At 35.5% G+C, this 17,749-nt stretch overlaps 1 protein-coding gene across 7 annotated transcripts in view; it reads right to left on the bottom strand.

Annotated features, from left to right (window-relative positions):
* The window catches only part of wscd2 (WSC domain containing 2), a 65,696-nt gene that overhangs the window by 34,502 nt on the left and 13,445 nt on the right, over positions 1-17,749 (bottom strand). For all 7 annotated transcript variants that reach the window (XM_051109812.1, XM_051109811.1, XM_051109816.1 and 4 more), the window contains one exon: positions 178-287. The gene's annotated coding sequence lies outside the window, so the exon portion shown is untranslated. The remainder of the gene's footprint in view (positions 1-177; positions 288-17,749) is intronic.

Here is a 17,749-nt window from a genome sequence, read left to right as displayed (position 1 = left end):
GTGGGCAAAAACATTCAGGCAGTGAGTGTTTAAACAAGCAGTCATAATCAGCCTCCTTCCAAGGGTAATGGAATTTTCCGTAGCTAACATCTCGCTACAGACTTAACGTGAGCGTGCATGTGAGAGTGTGTGTTTGTGTGTGTGTTTGGGTATACATTGACCCAATGTCACCGTTACCTGACCCCTGGGCTCCCACCTGCCGCAGTCAGAGTCAGGCTGATGTTATCGTGACAACATTCTCAACCAGCAGCACACAGACTTCATTCAGAGCAGATATAGCTCAGTTCCTATAGAGAGGGGAGAGGAAGAGGGAAAGAGAGGGAAAATTAATTTAAATTCATGTTGCACACCAGGGTGTCAAGGATTTCACTTAGTGTAGGCTCTTTATACTTAATTTTTTTATTTGCCTTAGGCACATGTTTTTTTTTAAACTCTGTAGACCCAGGCCTTTAAAAGGGCTTGTAAATGTGTATGTGTGTGCAAATGTGTTTTTTGTGGTAAAACCCATAGACTGCTTGGAGACATATGGGCGTCTGCTTGGAGACATATGGGCGTCTTCTTTACTGTGACACAGTAAAGAAGCATTCAAGACTGCAGATCATTTTAAATAAAGACACCAATAAAAAAAAAACTACTAGACCTACAATCACAGTACAAATACAGTGGCTCCAAAAAGTCAGTTAAAAAATAAGAATGTAATTGCATTAGGTAACAAAATATCCATTTATTTTATTTTATTTTTTTGTACGAAAGTTAAACACACCTGTCACACTATACAAATACTTGATTTTCTAACTGTCAGACATGAATGGAACATGTTCCTATTTAATATTTTATATTAACACTGATCTCTGCACTCTTTTTTAATAATTTGGAGGACATTCTCAGTGAAGCAGGATATTAAAATGGAAAAAAAATGGTTTGACCGCTATTTTAATTAGGCAGGACTGATGGGTATTTTTCACATTCACACCAAATAAGACTAAAAATGTTCACTCTGAGAGAATCTCAGGCAAACCATGTCAGAATTAATCTTGGTTGCTTGAGTTAAGGGCCATGACCTTAGGTTACAGTCCACAGGCTTTTCCATAAATACACACTCCATTACTGCTGGAGAGGGCAAGCAAAGCCACTGCACATCAGCATACAGAGAGCCACAGTGCCATTACAGACCCTTCCTGCACATGCCCCATTGTAAATAAAAAACACCATCGCTCCTGTGGGACCACTCGCGCCGTCACGGTCACATACACACTGTACACCTTCAACTTTAACTCTATATATGAAGAGTTCAAATGCAAGCCAGCTAAATCCATCTGTCGTATTTCTTTAAAATTAGCATTTCTTTCTGGCTACTTTGTATAGGTTTCTATGTAAGCACTGGTACTTCTGATTGGGCTGAGGCTGGAATTTAGCAAGTCAGAAGCAAAAGTATTTGATGGATGTGTACTATGTGTCAGGAGCATTCACTCACTATCATTATCTCATTTTTGACCAAGATGGCTTTTAGCTGGTTTTTTTCTTCATATGTACCCTATATATCGCCAGGCCAGTGAAAAGATTTTTTTTAACAATATAAGCAGTGTTTACACTACCAGTCAAAATGAATTTTTTTTTAAAGAAGTCTTTTCTGCTCACCAAGCCTGCATTTATTTGATCCAAATTACAGCAGAAACAGTATAATTCTGAAATATTTAAAAGAACTGTTTTCTATTTTAATATATTTTAAAATGTAATTCCTGTGATTTCAAAGCTGAATTTTTATTATCATTACTCCAGTGACACGATTATTCAGAAATCATTCTAATATTCTGATTTGCTGCTTAAAAAACATTTATCATTATAATGTTGAAAACAGCTGAGTAGAATTTTTTCAGGTTTCTTTGATGATGTTCAGAAGAACAGAATTCATCTGAAAAAGAAATCCTCTGAATATTGTGTCTTTATCATCAAATTAAAGCATCCTTGCTAAATAAAAGTATTAATTTCTTTCAAAAAAATAAATAAATAATAATAATACAGACTCCACGCTTTTGAATGGTGTGGTGTATAATGTTACAAAAGCTTTTTATTTCAGATAAATGCTGATCTTTGGATCTTTGTACTAATCAAAGAATTCTGAAAAAATGTACTCAACTGTTTTAAATATTGATGATAACAACAACAATAATAATAATAATAATAATAATAATAATAATAATAATAATAATGTTTCTTGTACAGCAAATCAGCATATTAGAATGATTTCTGAAGGATCATGTGACACTGAAGACTGGAGTAATGATGCTGAAAATATAGCTTTGATCACAGAAATAAATTACATTTTAAAACATACTCAAATAGAAAACAGTTATTTTGAACAGTAAAAATATTTCAACATTTTACTTTTTTGCTGTATTTTGGAGCAAATAAATGCAGTCTTGGTGAGCAGAACTTCTTTTAAAAAGACATTAAAAATCTTACTGTTCAAAAACTTTTGACTGGTAGTGTACATGGCACAAAAACAAAAAGGATCACATTTAAAATGATAAATTTACATGAAATGAAACAAAATATGCATAGTTATATAAGTGAAAATAAAATATTCTATCCAAATGAATTGGTAATAAAGTTTTCAATAACTGGGATGAAAATGTATTTAGTGAAGAATCTGAATGAAGTTTGGAAGTTCTGACTGAACTAATTAACTAAAATGAACCAGATTTTACAAAGAGACAAAGTGGAGTTTTTCAAAGAGTATATGCTCCTGACTCACTTCAAAAATGATACTGCAACCGATATGATATAAGACAGCAATGACAAAACCAGTAGCGTGATCCAAAAAACAAACTGTATGGTTTTGAAAACGGCTGAACTACTGAAAAATGTAGATAAGTTAGTGTCATTATCTTTAGTTACTCTGATAAAACACTGATTTTAAACATTAAGGAACAATTTCAGAACAGTGAATTGTTTAAATTCCTTCACGTTCTGGATTCAAGCACTGGCAACAAGTGTAGCATCAGAACTCCCTTGTTTCCCCATCTGACCGATTAAGCAACATACTGCAAGTAAGGAATAGAGGCTCTAAGGTCAGGTGGGGAAAGTCCATGGACATCTTTTCATACTCTCCACCCAAGCAGTTCGCACGATGAGAAACTGTATTTTGAGGTTTGTTTTCACATGTTGAACTGTTGGAATATATCTGAAAAAAAAAAAAAAAAAAAAAAACTATAGCCCATTTCGTGCATAAATCCATCCCAAAATCACAAAGGCAAACATTCACAGTAAATTAAAGAAACATTTTCTTGAGTGAAAAAAAAATGTTTGATAATAAAGCAACTACAATGTATCCATTTCAGGAAAGCAAATGTTTCCCATCATAAATGATCTAAGTGATTCTCTCCATATGTGAATGTGGTTTGGACACAATTATGATCCTGTAGAGCATTCTGATGGATTTCAACAAGTTGCCAAGAGATGTGGTTCTGTACTAAAGTTACAGGAGGGTGGGGGGAGCTAACAAGTCGACCCTTATTTTGGTGTGCATTTTATTTTCCTTTAATTGTAATTAAGATTAATAAGCTACTACATTGACATGAATGCACACATGTGCTGATTACCATTCAAACCAGACTTACAGCAGGGCTCGACAATAAGAACTGCCCAATGGCCTGGGGCCAGAGTGAAAGACACTTGGGATAGTTGATTTATAGCCTGTTTGGGTATGTTCACTGCTACGCTGACACAAGCGTAGCATTTTCATGTGTTTTTAAACCTTGCCAATTTAAACATTCATGCAATTTTAAAACATTTAAGCGCATGAAGATGTGATAGAACTCAATTCAGTACTTAGTCAGTCAGATTCAATGCAGAGTGCAGTGTCTTGTCAAAACAGTTGGGTACCCCTTTAGCGTCATTTTTCGACATGCAGGGTCCTTCATTGCTTTAAATAATAAACCCTTGGCGACACAGTGCTGACGCAAAAGGCACTGGGAATTTTATCATCATGATTACATTATATATTAGGTAATACATCCATTATTGCATTTATGTTGGGGTGTGATTTTTTTTTATGTAAACAGTCAAAACAGTTTTATTTACATTACATTATTTACACATTTACGAGCATGTAACCCAATTTCTGCCCCTAAACCTACCATTTGTCAATAAAACACAAGATATAACAGGCATATACAGCTACAGTCATAATTTATTAAAAAAGTATTAATATTCCAAGTCTTCTGAGGCAAAACAATTGATCTCAGAGACGAATAGACGTGTTCGCCGTCTCCGTCCGCCATAAAGCTTAGTCTGTGCGTAAATTCAAAAAATGCCGCCAGAAGAAGCATTATGTCAGCCTTGGTTGTGAAATGCCATTGGCTCATGTGTGTCTTGTGACTGATTGTGTCATGCTAATGTTCAGGAGTATCTTTTGAATGAGATGTGCGCGCGTTACTGAAGCGGGACCATTTTCAGCTATTATACCATATGTTTTACTTTCGCATAAAGATATCGTATGGCTTCAGAAGACTCGGGATGCAACACGACTCGTTTGTAATGCTTTTATACTGCTTGTTTATGGTCAGTTTCTGCAATAAATACCTGTGACTGTACTTATATTAGCCTGTTATGTGTTTTATATTTTTCAGAAGTGGGTAAGTTTAGGGTAGGGGAGGTGCTCCAATTAAAGTATAATTTTATATAAAATTATTTATATTTTTTTTACAAATGCATGCAAACCTTTAAATTAAGGCAAACAAATCAATGGAGGAGCCTGCACGTCCAAAACCTTGAGGGGTACCTTGAGCGTCAAAAAGCGACGCCAAAAGGTCCTGACCAAGCGTCGATATGGGACGAGTTGGGAGTGAGAACGTGTTGTCAAACGCGATGCCTCAGCGAGTTAGATCGAGGACATGCATTGGGAATGAGCACAATTTACAATGGAGGCCGACAAGCCTTACACTCCAAGTTTGATGAGCTATCCTCATTTTAATATGCCTCTGGTCTTACAACTTTTTAGATTAATGCTGAGGCTTTTTAAGTCGTGAAGAATCTGTGATCTATGTATGTATGAAAAATATATGTACAGCACCTTTAAGTGAACATAAAGAGTTGAGAAAGAAATCAGATGTGTTATTATATTGGACACATGCATTGTGTCTTCAAGTGACCACTGATCACTGCTCCTGACTTAATAACTTTTGTGGCTTTATTTGTGCTGTTTCTTGTCATTTGTTTATTTGTTCTTATTTTATTACTGATTGTTCACTTATATTTAATAATGTTTGAACTTTGTATTTGTTAGGCTAGCAGTTTATGCTGTGGCATTGAAAATTGAAATTGACAACTGTAACCGGTGACTAAAATGTTGGTGTCATATAAGCTTATTTATCAGAATACAAGCCAGATGGGTCAAATAAGCCTATGGGTCAAAAACAATGAAAACAATAACTTTCATTTTTCTACCACAAAATTAATGAAAATGTCCAATGAAAAAGTTGTCAGGGCAATTAAAAATTTGAACCACTGGCCCAACCTGGCCTGACTGGGCCAGCAGCCAAAATCTTTAGAGCTGTGCACATTACATTTTTCACCTGGTGAATGATAAAACAGGTGAAAAAAGTCCCATAGAATTGCACTGAAAGGATGACGGGAGTGAAAATACAGCCTTCTGGTTGAGCTCTTTTGAGTTGGACCACCTACTGTAACAATGACCATCAACTAGAAAATGTAAAAACTGCCACAGTCTCTTTTCATTTTTTCCCCCCTATGAAACCTTCAAATGACAGCAGGAATTTGTGATGAAAATAAACTAAAATAAAGTGATAAAATAAACAACTACCCATCATAACAATAGAAGCTGATTCTTCTGCCTGACAAAATTGGAAATTTGTTTTTAGGTTTTTGTTGTAGTAGAGGTTAAAATTATTCAAAGCACATGAAATTTACTTTAGCCGAGTAAAAAGCAGACATTCTCCAATCCCTGCCAACAGTTCAGACGGGACCTCATGTAGTGTGTTAAAAATGACAGCATCAGCATTTCCCCATTAAAGTGCCGTGACCCCAGAACCACAGGGGCCCTTTTCTCGGCCTCGCTCTCTCTCTGCCTCCTTATGTTTTCTTTGTTTCTGCTTTCTGTTCAGCAGTTATGACTTTCGCTTCAGGATTAAAGGCAGAATTCCACAGACGCTGTAATGATGTTTACATTAGAATCTACAAGCCCGCAGGCATCTTGCCATACGCCAGCACGTGTCAAACTCTTGACTACCACTTACATTTGCCACGAATACCCAAGTGATCTACTTAACATCACTTTGGTGTATTTAAACTCTGCTTTACTGTCGCATTTTGACATATCAAACCATATTTTACCCAAAATATCATTTTCTTACTTTACTAAACACTATGTACCAAAGGTGCACCATTCTTTTACCTACACAATAAACTGTAAGGAAGTGTGCATTTGTCCAGTACATTTTGTGCACAGAATAAAAACATTAAAACAATAAAATATGATTAAAAAAATAAATTAAGGTTCTTAAGGTTAACAGCTTATTTTATACAGAATAAAAAAATAATGGGTAACACTTTTTCATTGTCTGTTGTTACACGCTGCATATACTTACTATTGTAAAAACAGTAAATTATGCAAAACCCTAAACCTAATCCTATAGTAAGTACATGTTGTTCATTAATATTACTAAGTACTTTATACTGCAAGGACACTGTAAAAATAAAGCTAGGGCTGTCAGTCGATTGAAATCTTAAATGTAATTAATTACATGATGTTTCAATTAATTCATCTAATTAATCGCAAAATAAATTTGACCGTGAAAATACCCACAGAAGATTATTTACAGATATTTTTGGGTTAAATGAGTAAGTATCAAGTAGACATTACAAATTTTAGTTTTAGAAAGAAATATTATATTTGTTTTAACACAGAAATTATTACACATAAACATTTAGGCTGCAGTGGCCTAATGTAAACTATGGAACATAAAAGAAGATAATTTGAGAAACACCTCAGTATTTTTTGTTCATACCATGAAAGTCACTGGTAACCAAAACAGGTTTGTTACCAACAGTCTTCAAAATACCTTTTCCTATGTTCCACAAAAGAAAGACTTAAAATGACATGAGGGTGAGAAAAGTTATGACAGAATTAATTTTTGGGGGGAGAACTATCCCTTTAATATTTAGTATTTTTATTCTTTATTCTCTATATAAACTAAATCTGCCAGCCGCTGACAATGTGAAGGTCAATATACGTACCTCAATGCTCCAAAGTGTAATCTTGTGTTTGATTATGGTTTAGTCTAGATTTAGTTTAGGTGTTTTTATCCACTTCATGCATATGGCCAAATACATATCAACAGTTAATAGTTTACAATAAACAGCTTAGAAAATGTCAACATGGCTTTCTCAGATGTTGACTTGAGTCTACAGACTTTTTCAAAGAGTTTTAAAGCACTTTTACCCTGGATGTTTGAGTCTGACAACATGCGTTTGGTTATGAAACCAGTTTTCTGAACTCAGTTGCCCACCGGCAACCTGTATACTTTATTGAGGAATGATTTATCTTGATAGTGAACATCCACAGGGTAAACGTAAAATTTTCAGCCACACAGTGGCCTTTCATTTTCAGAAAACAGTGCACAAAAAATTGAAACACTTCTCAGCATCAGTGCACAGAAAGTTTTAACACTTTTAAGCGTCTCTTGGTGTTGGTGCAAGCAGCATCTGCAATGTGTGACAGAAACATACTGGAAAGGACTATTAACCAGTCTGTTGGGAACATATCTCTCCGCCCATATCCCGATCTACACCCATGCACTGCACTTAACATCATATCTCTTGACTGGATGTCTTTTTTATGGCCATACCCCGTTTTAGGCACACAAAGCTTGCCTTACCCTGTCGTTTTCATGCCAGCCATTTTAATTAGAGGGATGTCTGATCTCTTAGCATGTGCCTGTTATTGGCTCTTTGCCCAACTGCAATTAATTACTAGTGTGCATGCTCAAACGATCTGGCAGCCAGATAACAATTTCTCAGCGAGAATCCGCAGGGATTTCCTCTCCTCAGTTTGATCCTGCTACTGGGGTTTTTCACGCCACTTAAGGTCATTTTTCCTGGGTGTAGCAGGTGAGAGGAGAAGTGGGTTGTCAGAGCGCTGTGGACAACCTCGTTCAGATCTTGACAAGTGTTTCTGACTAACAATAACTGGATAAACATTACTTTTTCCCTCAATAAAGTATACAGACTGCTAGTGGTTAAAAATCTAGTGTAGAAGTACTCTAAAAAAAGACTCAATTCTCATCTGAGAAACCATGTTAACATTTTAATTTTCTAAGCTGTTCATTTTGTTGCATTAAAGGATTAATTCACTACAGAATTAAAATATCCTGATAATTTACTTGCCCCTGTCATCCAAGATGTTCATGTCTTTTGAACGGAAATTAAGGTTTTTGAGAAAAACATTCCAGGATTTTTCTCTAAATAGTGGACATTAATGATGGCCAACGGGTTGAAGGTCCAAACCGCAGTTTCAGTGCAGCTTCAAAGGGCTTTAAACGATCCCAGCTGAGGAATAAGGGTCTTATCTAACAACACGATCAGTCATTTTCTTTAAAAAAAAAAATAATAATAAATAAAAATATATATATGTATATATACTTTTAACCCCAAATGTTGGTCTTGCACTAGCACTTTGGAAAGGTCATGTGTGACGTAGGCAGAAGTACCGACCCAGTGTTTACAAAGCGAATGTAAACAAAGGTAAAACAATGATGTTGGATAATTTTGAAGTTGGAGGAGGAGTTTTTTACCCTGTAAGGTACACAGACGATGAACTAACCACCCTTGACCTTTCCAGCACCTTTTGTGCATGTAATGTGCATCGGAGAGCTAGTGCAAGACAAGCATTTGTGGTTAAAAAGTACATAGGCTACATTTTTTTTTATTTTTTTAGAATATGACAGATTGTTTCTCTAGATAAGACCCTTATTTCTTAACTGGGATTGTGTAGAGCTCTTTGAAGCTGCACTGAAACTGCAATTTGGACCTTCAACCAGTGGATCCCTATTGAAGCCCACTATATGGAGAAAAATCCCGGAATGTTTTCTTCAGAAACCTTTTTGACTAAAGAAAGAAAGACATGGACATCTCGGATGACATGGCAGTAAGCAAATTATCAGGAAATTTGAATTCAGGAGTGAACTAATCCTTTAAACAGCATTTTGAAATATGTAAAGCTCAACACAAAACCAAAAAATACAATGTTAAAATACATGTCATGCAAGCATGGCATTAAAATGCATTGCAGGAAATTAGATACAGCTCATTATATCAAAAAAATAATCTAGTAGGAATCGAGTCATACCGATTGAAACAAAGAAGGTGAAATATATATTTAAAATGTACCAGTCCGCAAAGGTAAGAGAATATCTGCTGTACTGTATGTCTAATTGTTTCTTTTTCTCTATTGTGCTGACACTTAGCAGCTATTTCAATCAATCAATGTCTAACATCAGCTAATAGTGGCTGCACTGCTTCTGTGGCCAGCACAATAAGAGCATCGGCTTTTATAGTGAAGCTTAAACCGAGGGATTGGAGAGAAGTGCCTCATTGTAATCTTCATAATATTACATAGTCCATTACCCTCAATCCTCATGCTTTTATTCATCTGGGGAAACAGGAGGAGGTAGGGACAGGGAGAGAGGGAGCTAACAAAACGGGGTTAAAGGTACAGTAATCCCCACACATATATGTTGTACAACATCTTGGATTACAAGGGGGTGAGTACATTATCTGTAAATTTTTGTCCTGGAAGTGGACTTCTCCTTAAAGTCCTGTATCTTGCATTAAAATGTGTGTAAAGTTCCCCGAACTGTTCAGAGGCTACAGAATTTTTTTTTTTAGGCTTTTTTAATGAATTCACATTCCTATTCATTGTTTGAACACTAATAACCAAAAGAGTTTCTATAAACAGGACAAAATTGACCCACCGAAAAACAAAAAAGACCAAAATAATGGCTGCTAATACTGTTAGATTACAAATTACATTACTGTTTCTTGTATTTTTGATCAAATAACTGCAGCCTTGGTGAAAATAAAAGAGTTCAGAGTTTTCTAAAAAAAAAAAAAAAAATCTTACCAACCACAAACAAATGGTAGTTTATTTAAAGAATGTGATAAGGCACATGTCATGCATGGTGAACTTCGTCAATCTATCATAAATCAAATCAGGCCAAAGTCCTAGCAAACTATATTTGATAGCAAACAGATCTTTTGACTTATTCCTTAGCAGGCATCATCCTAGACTACTGCAGACATAAAAGTTAGTGAATAAATCTAGAAATATCTGACCCATAGCATGACTGTGATGCACCCTAGTAATAGCTGTATCTCAAAAATAACTGACCTGAAACACTCTCATGCTACTCCAATCAGGATAATGAGCAGCACAGTGGTTTGGGCCATTGAACTGATTAGATATTTTGCTGTTGTTCTCATGAAACCACATATACTGTATCCAATGAAGCCTCACGTAAGCATGGATTGGCTTTAAAGATTTTATAACAACCGCCCTGAAGGTTGCTATTTTTATCAGACGTATTACTGCTCTTCGTATCAGTCATAAAATGCAATTAGCTTCTCAAACAAACATTGTTTTTATTACGGAGATGAATGCGAGCTGAATCTATGTACTAAACATGCATATCAATAGATAAGCTGAAGTCGACTCAAGCAGCTACAGTCACGCAGAGTTCGCTACGCCAATGTTTCCTGTGTCACCTTTGGTCAGCAGCGTCATTAATTAACTTAGAGGAACAGTCTGTTTTTCCACACTATAGCCAAGCCGGAAAAACACTTCACCGATCCTTCCCGAGAGGAGTGTGGCTCTCCCTTCCTGGACGTTGTTTCCCAACCTGGTGATTTCCCTTTCTTTACAACTCATACAAATTACTCTGTTCGTTCTTATCATGGTTAAAAGCTCACTTGGGTGTAATTACAAAATATGGATTTTATATTCTAAGAACATTAAAATCAAAAACTCTTAGGACAGAGCAGTATTCCAAAATCAAAGCACCACACACAAACACACAAGCATGACCATCTACTTCAATCTGCCACACACTGACCTCTGCATATCTGAGTCAGAGAGGGAGAGGGGCAACAGGCCAGTGATTATTTTTATTTTTGAGCCTGGCCAGAGGAAGGATTTTGTTATCTGACTACTGTCAGTCAAACACCCACGCACACAGACCCCCAGATCAGAGCCAAGAGCCTTCTGCCTTGAAACAGATCAATCCACAACACAACGCCAGTATAATCCTGCACGTCTTTGGCTCAACAAAAACAAATCAATGTACAAATCTCAGCTCTAAGTCCTAAATTATTCCACACCAATCCACTGGGGCTTGAAGACATTTTTGTTTTAGTATTTTTAATGTATGTTTTTATGTATATATATATATATATATATATATATATGATACACATACACACACACAGGATTTATGTCTCACCCATATTTATCTTCTTATAAATGATTATATTTTTTCTTATAATATTATATATATTTTTTTTTTTCTATTTTATTATAAATGATTATTGCAGATATCGTAACAGTTTCAACAACGTAAAATTAAACACTACCAGTCAAAAGTTTTTGAACAGCAAGATTTCTTTCTCTTCTGCTCGCTTTTATTTGATCCAAAATACAGCAAAACAGTAAAAATTTGAAATATTTTTACTATTTAAAATAACTGTTTTCTATTTGAATATATTTTAAAATGTAATTTATTCCTTTGATTTTACAGCTGAATTTTTAGCATCATTACTCATTACATCATTACAGTCACATAATCCTTCAGGAATCATTCTAATATTCTGATTTGCTGCTAAAAAAACATTTGATATTATTATTATGTTGAAAAAGCTGAGTAGATTTTTTCAGGTTTCTCTGATGAATAGAAAGTTCAGAAGAACAACATGTATCTGAAATAAAAATCTGTAACATTATAAATGTCTAAATTGATCAAAAGTGATTATGAAAAGTATTGATTTCTATAATTTCTTACCAAAAAAAAAACAGACTCCAAGCTTTTGAATGCTATAGTGTATAATATTACACAAAAGCTTTGTATTTCAGATAAATGCTGATCCTTGGATCTCTCTAGTTATTTTAAATAGCAAAAATATTTCACAATATTAATTCTTTTGCTGTATTTTGGATCAAATACATGCAGGCTTGATGAGCAGAAGAGACTTTTCTAAAAAAAAAAAAAATTACTGTTCAAAAACGTTTGACTGGTAGTCTATATGCATATAATAAAAATGGATATTATTTAAAAACAAATTTAAATAACAATTATTAAAACATAAAAACATTCTGATAAAAGAGAGACATTCTAAATCTCTAATAAGCAGTGGTCAAAATAATAAATAATTTAAAATAAATTCATTTGTACATTAATATTAGTCAAACAATCCTACCGGTTTAACTCTGAATGGTATTGTATCCTAAATAAGCGTGAGTCGAAAATGACATCTAAACTTTACAGTAAACTGACTGAGACACTATAATCCTGTCTGTATTTTGTTCCTAAAGCCTCTTAGTCTAGACAGTCAACAGGTTGAGAGAAAACAACAGTAAATCACCTCCTCAAGCAAATTATGAAGACAGCTTTCTTATATAAGTTCCTTATATACGTCATCACACAAGAGAAGAGAAGAGAAGAGAAGAGAAGAGAAGAGAAGAGAAGAGAAGAGAAGAGAAGAGAAGAGAAGAGAAGAGAAGAGAAGAGAAGAGAAGAGAAGAGAAGAGAAGAGAAGAGAAGAGAAGAGAAGAGAAGAGAATTCAGAAAGTGCTTTTTGTGAATGGCGCCTTGTTCTGGCTTGCTGAATGAGTATTTAACTGTAATACCTTTATTTCAGCTGGAGCTCTAGTTAGAGCTGGGTTAGTCTCATTAGAGCAGTGAGACAGCAGGAAGAACACACAATTTGGCTCTTGATGTGTGTCAGGAGAGCACTGTGTCTCTCAAATCCTTTCAGAGCTGAGAGACTTAGAGAGAGAGACAGAACCAAGAAACAAATAAAGAAGGTTTTTATCATGGAGTCTGTCAGTGTTACAGGGATAGCTCAGCCATAAATTCTGTCATCGTTTACTCCATGTTGTTCATAACCTGACTTTTTCTTTAATGGAACAAAAAGGAGAAATTCTTAAATGAATGTACTTGTCTTTTTTTACATGCAGTTACAATGAAAAGAAATTAACACAATGAAAGCATCACTAAAGTGGTCCGTTGACAATTGAGAGAAGTAGCAATATCCAGTTTGTGAAAAAATACTCTTTTTGACGTGATCTTTCCAGCGAACCAATTGATCTGGTTCAGGAACAAAGAGCATTTCAAGCCTTTCATGGCAGACCTCTCATCCAAACAAGTATCATCATATTTTGATAGCACTTTCATACTGTGTGGATATATAGCTAAATGATTTCTTTTCATGCAGCAGGGAGTTGTTCACAACCGCACATGCAAATGATTCATCGCTGACAAACAATAGAAGTCATTTGCAGCTAATAGCTTGCTGGAAAGGAAGATTATAAATCAACTACAAGGTAAATTTTGATCTGTTTCCCCAGTTGCTGTATGAACCACTTCTATGACACTTTTATAGTGCTTTTGAAACCTGTTTTGAAGCTTGGACGAGGTCGATTCATTTCAGCCACATGCAAGAAACGACAAGCACAGTCTTTTTTTTGTTTTGCACCAAGGAAAAGCCATCATACAGGTTTGAAATGACAGGAGGGTAAGTGAATGATGATATACAGTTGAAGTCAAAAGTTTACTACACCTTGCAGAATCTGCAAAATGTTTATTGTTTCCAAAATAAAAGGCATCATACAAAAATGTTATGTTATTTTTTATTTAGTACTGACCTAAATAAGATATTTCACACAATAGACGTTTACATATAGTCCACAAGAGAAAATAATAGTTAATAATAATAATACACTTGATTCTTAATACTGTGTTGTTACCTGAATGATTTTTGTTTTTTGTTTAATGATAGTTGTTCATAAGTCCTGAACAGGTAAACTGCTGTCCTTCAGAAAAATCCTTCAGGTCCCACAAATATTTGCTTTTTTAGCATTTTTGTGTATTTTAACCCTTTCCAACAACAACTGTATGATTTTGAGATCTTTTCATACTGAGGACAACTGAGGGACTCATATGCAACTATTACAGAAGGTTCAAACACTCACTGATGCTTCAGAAAGAAAACACGATGCATTAAGAGCCGGAGGGTAAAACCCTATTGAAGATAAGGGTAAATTCAATTTATTTTGTCTTCTGGGAAACATGTAAGTATCTTCTGTAGCTTCTGAAGGGCAGAACTAAATGACTAAATAAAAAAAAAATAAAATGATATTAGGCAAAAATCTTCAATCTGTTCAAAAGTTTCCATCCCCCAGCTATGCATTATGTTTCCTTCTGAGGCATCAGTGAGCGTTTGAGTGAGAGTGAGAGTTCATCATACAGTCATGTACCCTTGGAAAGGGTTCAAATACACAAAAATGCTGAAAAACCAAAGAATTTGTGGGACCTGAAGGATTTTTCTGAAGAACAGCAGGCAGTTTAACTGTTTAAGACAAACAAGGCACTGAACAAATATCACTAAAAAATACCACACAACGCAACTGTGGATCATTTAGGTAACAACACAATATTAAGAATCAAGTGTATGTAAATGTTTGAATGGGGTAATTTTTTTATAATAATAAATTCAACTATTATTTTCTCTTGTGTACTTTTATGTAAAATACCTTCTTCAGGTCAGTACTAAATTAAAAATAACATGCATTTCGCATGATCCCTCTTATTTTGGTAAAATAACATTTAGCAAATTCTGCAAGGTGTATCTAAACTTTTGACTTTCACTGTAATGTTAATTTTTAAGCAAATTATTTGATTACAGAGAGGGAGGAAAAAACAATGCTCGGAGGCTACATGTGGTTTGCATACACGCACACAAAAAGCCGTCTGTCAGTGTTAGTGAGATATGCGGTGTAAATGTCCTTGCTGCTGAGCACCTGCATGCAGCACCAAAGTTTCCGTTCTTCCTTTCAGAAACCATTCTGAATATGAATAAAAAATGAGCTGAGAGCACAGGAGAAAGAGAGACTGAGAAAGAGGGCGAGAACAAGACAAAGAGCTGGTGAGTCTTGAGAGAGTGGGCGGAAGATAAATTGCAGAAGTAGGGTGAACTACGAGAAGAACGGAAAAACACATACGGGAGGGGGGGTAGAAGCAGAAAGGTGCCTGCATGAGAAAGAAATGACTGCAGGTTCCTTTGAGAGTTGTGGCAGAGAGACTTCTTGTTGCTAAGATGCTATATATACAAAAAATTCTGCTGTGGAAATGTATTAATACATTAGCCGTGGGAGAGGCAAACCTCAGATGTCTAATGAAGTTCACACATCCTCTTCTTCAGCACTATTAACATGCTTCTCCCAAGATGGTTCAAAAGACATGAGTTCAAAAAAAATATTCAATCAACATTTTTTTTAGTGGTTAACATGAAAAAAAGAAAAAATGCCTTTCAAAATACTACAAAGCTAGAGCAGAACATTAGGCCTTTTATTGATTATAATGATAATGAACAGTAATTTTCCATCACTATGAATTCAAGTTCAGAGATCAGAGCTGTATGACGCAGACGGATGCCATTTTGATCGATTATGTGGTCTCTATCCTGAGCTGTGTTTATTCAGCAGGTTTATTCAACAGAGGTGAAACGGTAAGATACCTTTGTTGATAGAATAATCGCACATCACAATTGTTTGTACTCATTACGTCACTAAAAGCCAGACCACCCCACCTAGCATGCAGGAATAGCTGTTGACATTCCTAATGTACCAGCATTGTTTAAGCTCTCCTCTTTGGCAGGAGCAAAGTGCTTGATGATTTGTCCAAAGCAAATGCATTCTACAGTGATATGAGAAATACCTCATACCATTGTAAGCTGAGGCTCACTCATTAGACCACACACTGCCATCACAGAGGTTTACATTTTTTGTAGTCCCCAATTGCGTAAATCTAGAATCCTGTGTATATAACAAAGTGTTAATGATGTTAAACAGAGTGCTACTGACTGTTGTTATTTGTATATGGTGACTTATTCCTGACTGCAGAATAAGCTATGCAGGATTCATTTATTATTTACTTTCTCTTAATGTTGCTCATATTTACAAAAGACTGTTGATGGCAAGGCCACATTTTGGAGGGCTAAGCCCACCTACCTGAACATAAGCTGTTTTGGCTTAGAAGTTTTTTTTTTAAGTAGTGTTAATGTTGTTAAAGGAGAAGTTCACTTCCAGAACAAAAATGTACAGATAATTTACTTACCCCCTTGTCATCCAAGATGTTCATGTCTTTCTTTCTTCATTCGCAAAGAAATTATGTTTTTTGAGGAAAACATTTCAGGAATTCCCTCGATGTAGTGGACTTCAATGGTGCCCGCTAGGGATGTCACAATACTCAATATAATATCGAACCGTTCGGTACGACATCCATGGTTCAATACGCGCTTGTGAATTGCGTTTTTTCGGTTTTGCATTTAAATAATTTATTTCTCTCGATATTTGCTGTGTGTGCCCATGGTTTCACGTGCTGAGATGAGGAAACGCTTCCACGCTTATATTTGAAAAAGCAACACGCAGAGCATCTTCCATTCTAATGACATGCAAAGATAAACCTTTCTAAACCTGTTGTCCAACAAAAGAGAACAGTATAACGTATTTTTACTTCACAGCATCAGTCGAGTGTTAGAAATAACTTCCTTTTCTGATCTGATGTGGCTTCTTATCATAGAATGAGGCAGACAATATATTCTACACTGTCGATTATGGCTTACATGTCGATTATGGCTTACAAATATCATTATGAAAATCATTATGAAAATACCCGAGATGGCTTGAAGAACTCAGATAAGCCATATATTATTGCAGACGAGTGTTTATTGTCCTTACATTTCATCAATCAAAACGTTTAACGTTATATCTTGTTTTTATTCAGTTACAGCAATAGCGATGCCTTTTATCCATATTAGAGAAGCTGGAACGGAACGTAATCAGTGCTGCTACTTTGACGCATGTGTGAATTTTGTGCTTGAGGGCGCCCTCTGGCGTCCAGTATGAATGAAACCCATTCTATTTTGTTGTTAATTAGATGCAAAAAAACACTTCTATCTATTCTAGCTATCAGAACCGAACCGAACCGAAAACCGTGGTTAAAAACCGAGGTACGTATTGAACCGTGGACTAACTGTATTGCTGCATCCCTAGTGCCCGCAAGTTTAAACTTCCAAAATGTAGTTTAAATGCGGCTTCAAAGGGCTCTAAACGATCCCAGCCAAGGAAGAAGGGTCTTATTTAGCAAAATGACTGGTTGTTTTCTAAAAAAAAACCTTACAATTTATGTACTTTTTAACCTCAAACGCTCATCTTGTCTAGCTCTGCGTGTTCTCTGTGTATTCCGGTTCGTGACAATTAGGGTATGTCATAAAACTCCCATCTCATTTTCTCCTCCAACTTCAAAATCGTCCTACATCGCTGTTTTACCTTTTTCGTAAAGGCCGTTTGATCTTCTTTGCACATTTACTTTGTAAAGCGATGTCGGATGATTTTTGAAGTTAGAGAAGAAAATGAGATGGGAGTTTTTAGACATACCCTAACTGTATTGAACCAGAATAG

The sequence above is a fragment of the Labeo rohita genome, chromosome 5 (genome assembly GCF_022985175.1).
Source record: "Labeo rohita strain BAU-BD-2019 chromosome 5, IGBB_LRoh.1.0, whole genome shotgun sequence".
Taxonomy (NCBI): Eukaryota; Metazoa; Chordata; class Actinopteri; order Cypriniformes; family Cyprinidae; genus Labeo; species Labeo rohita.
The sequence above is the reverse complement of the archived record's forward strand: the minus strand, read 5'-3'. Positions and strand labels throughout refer to the sequence as shown.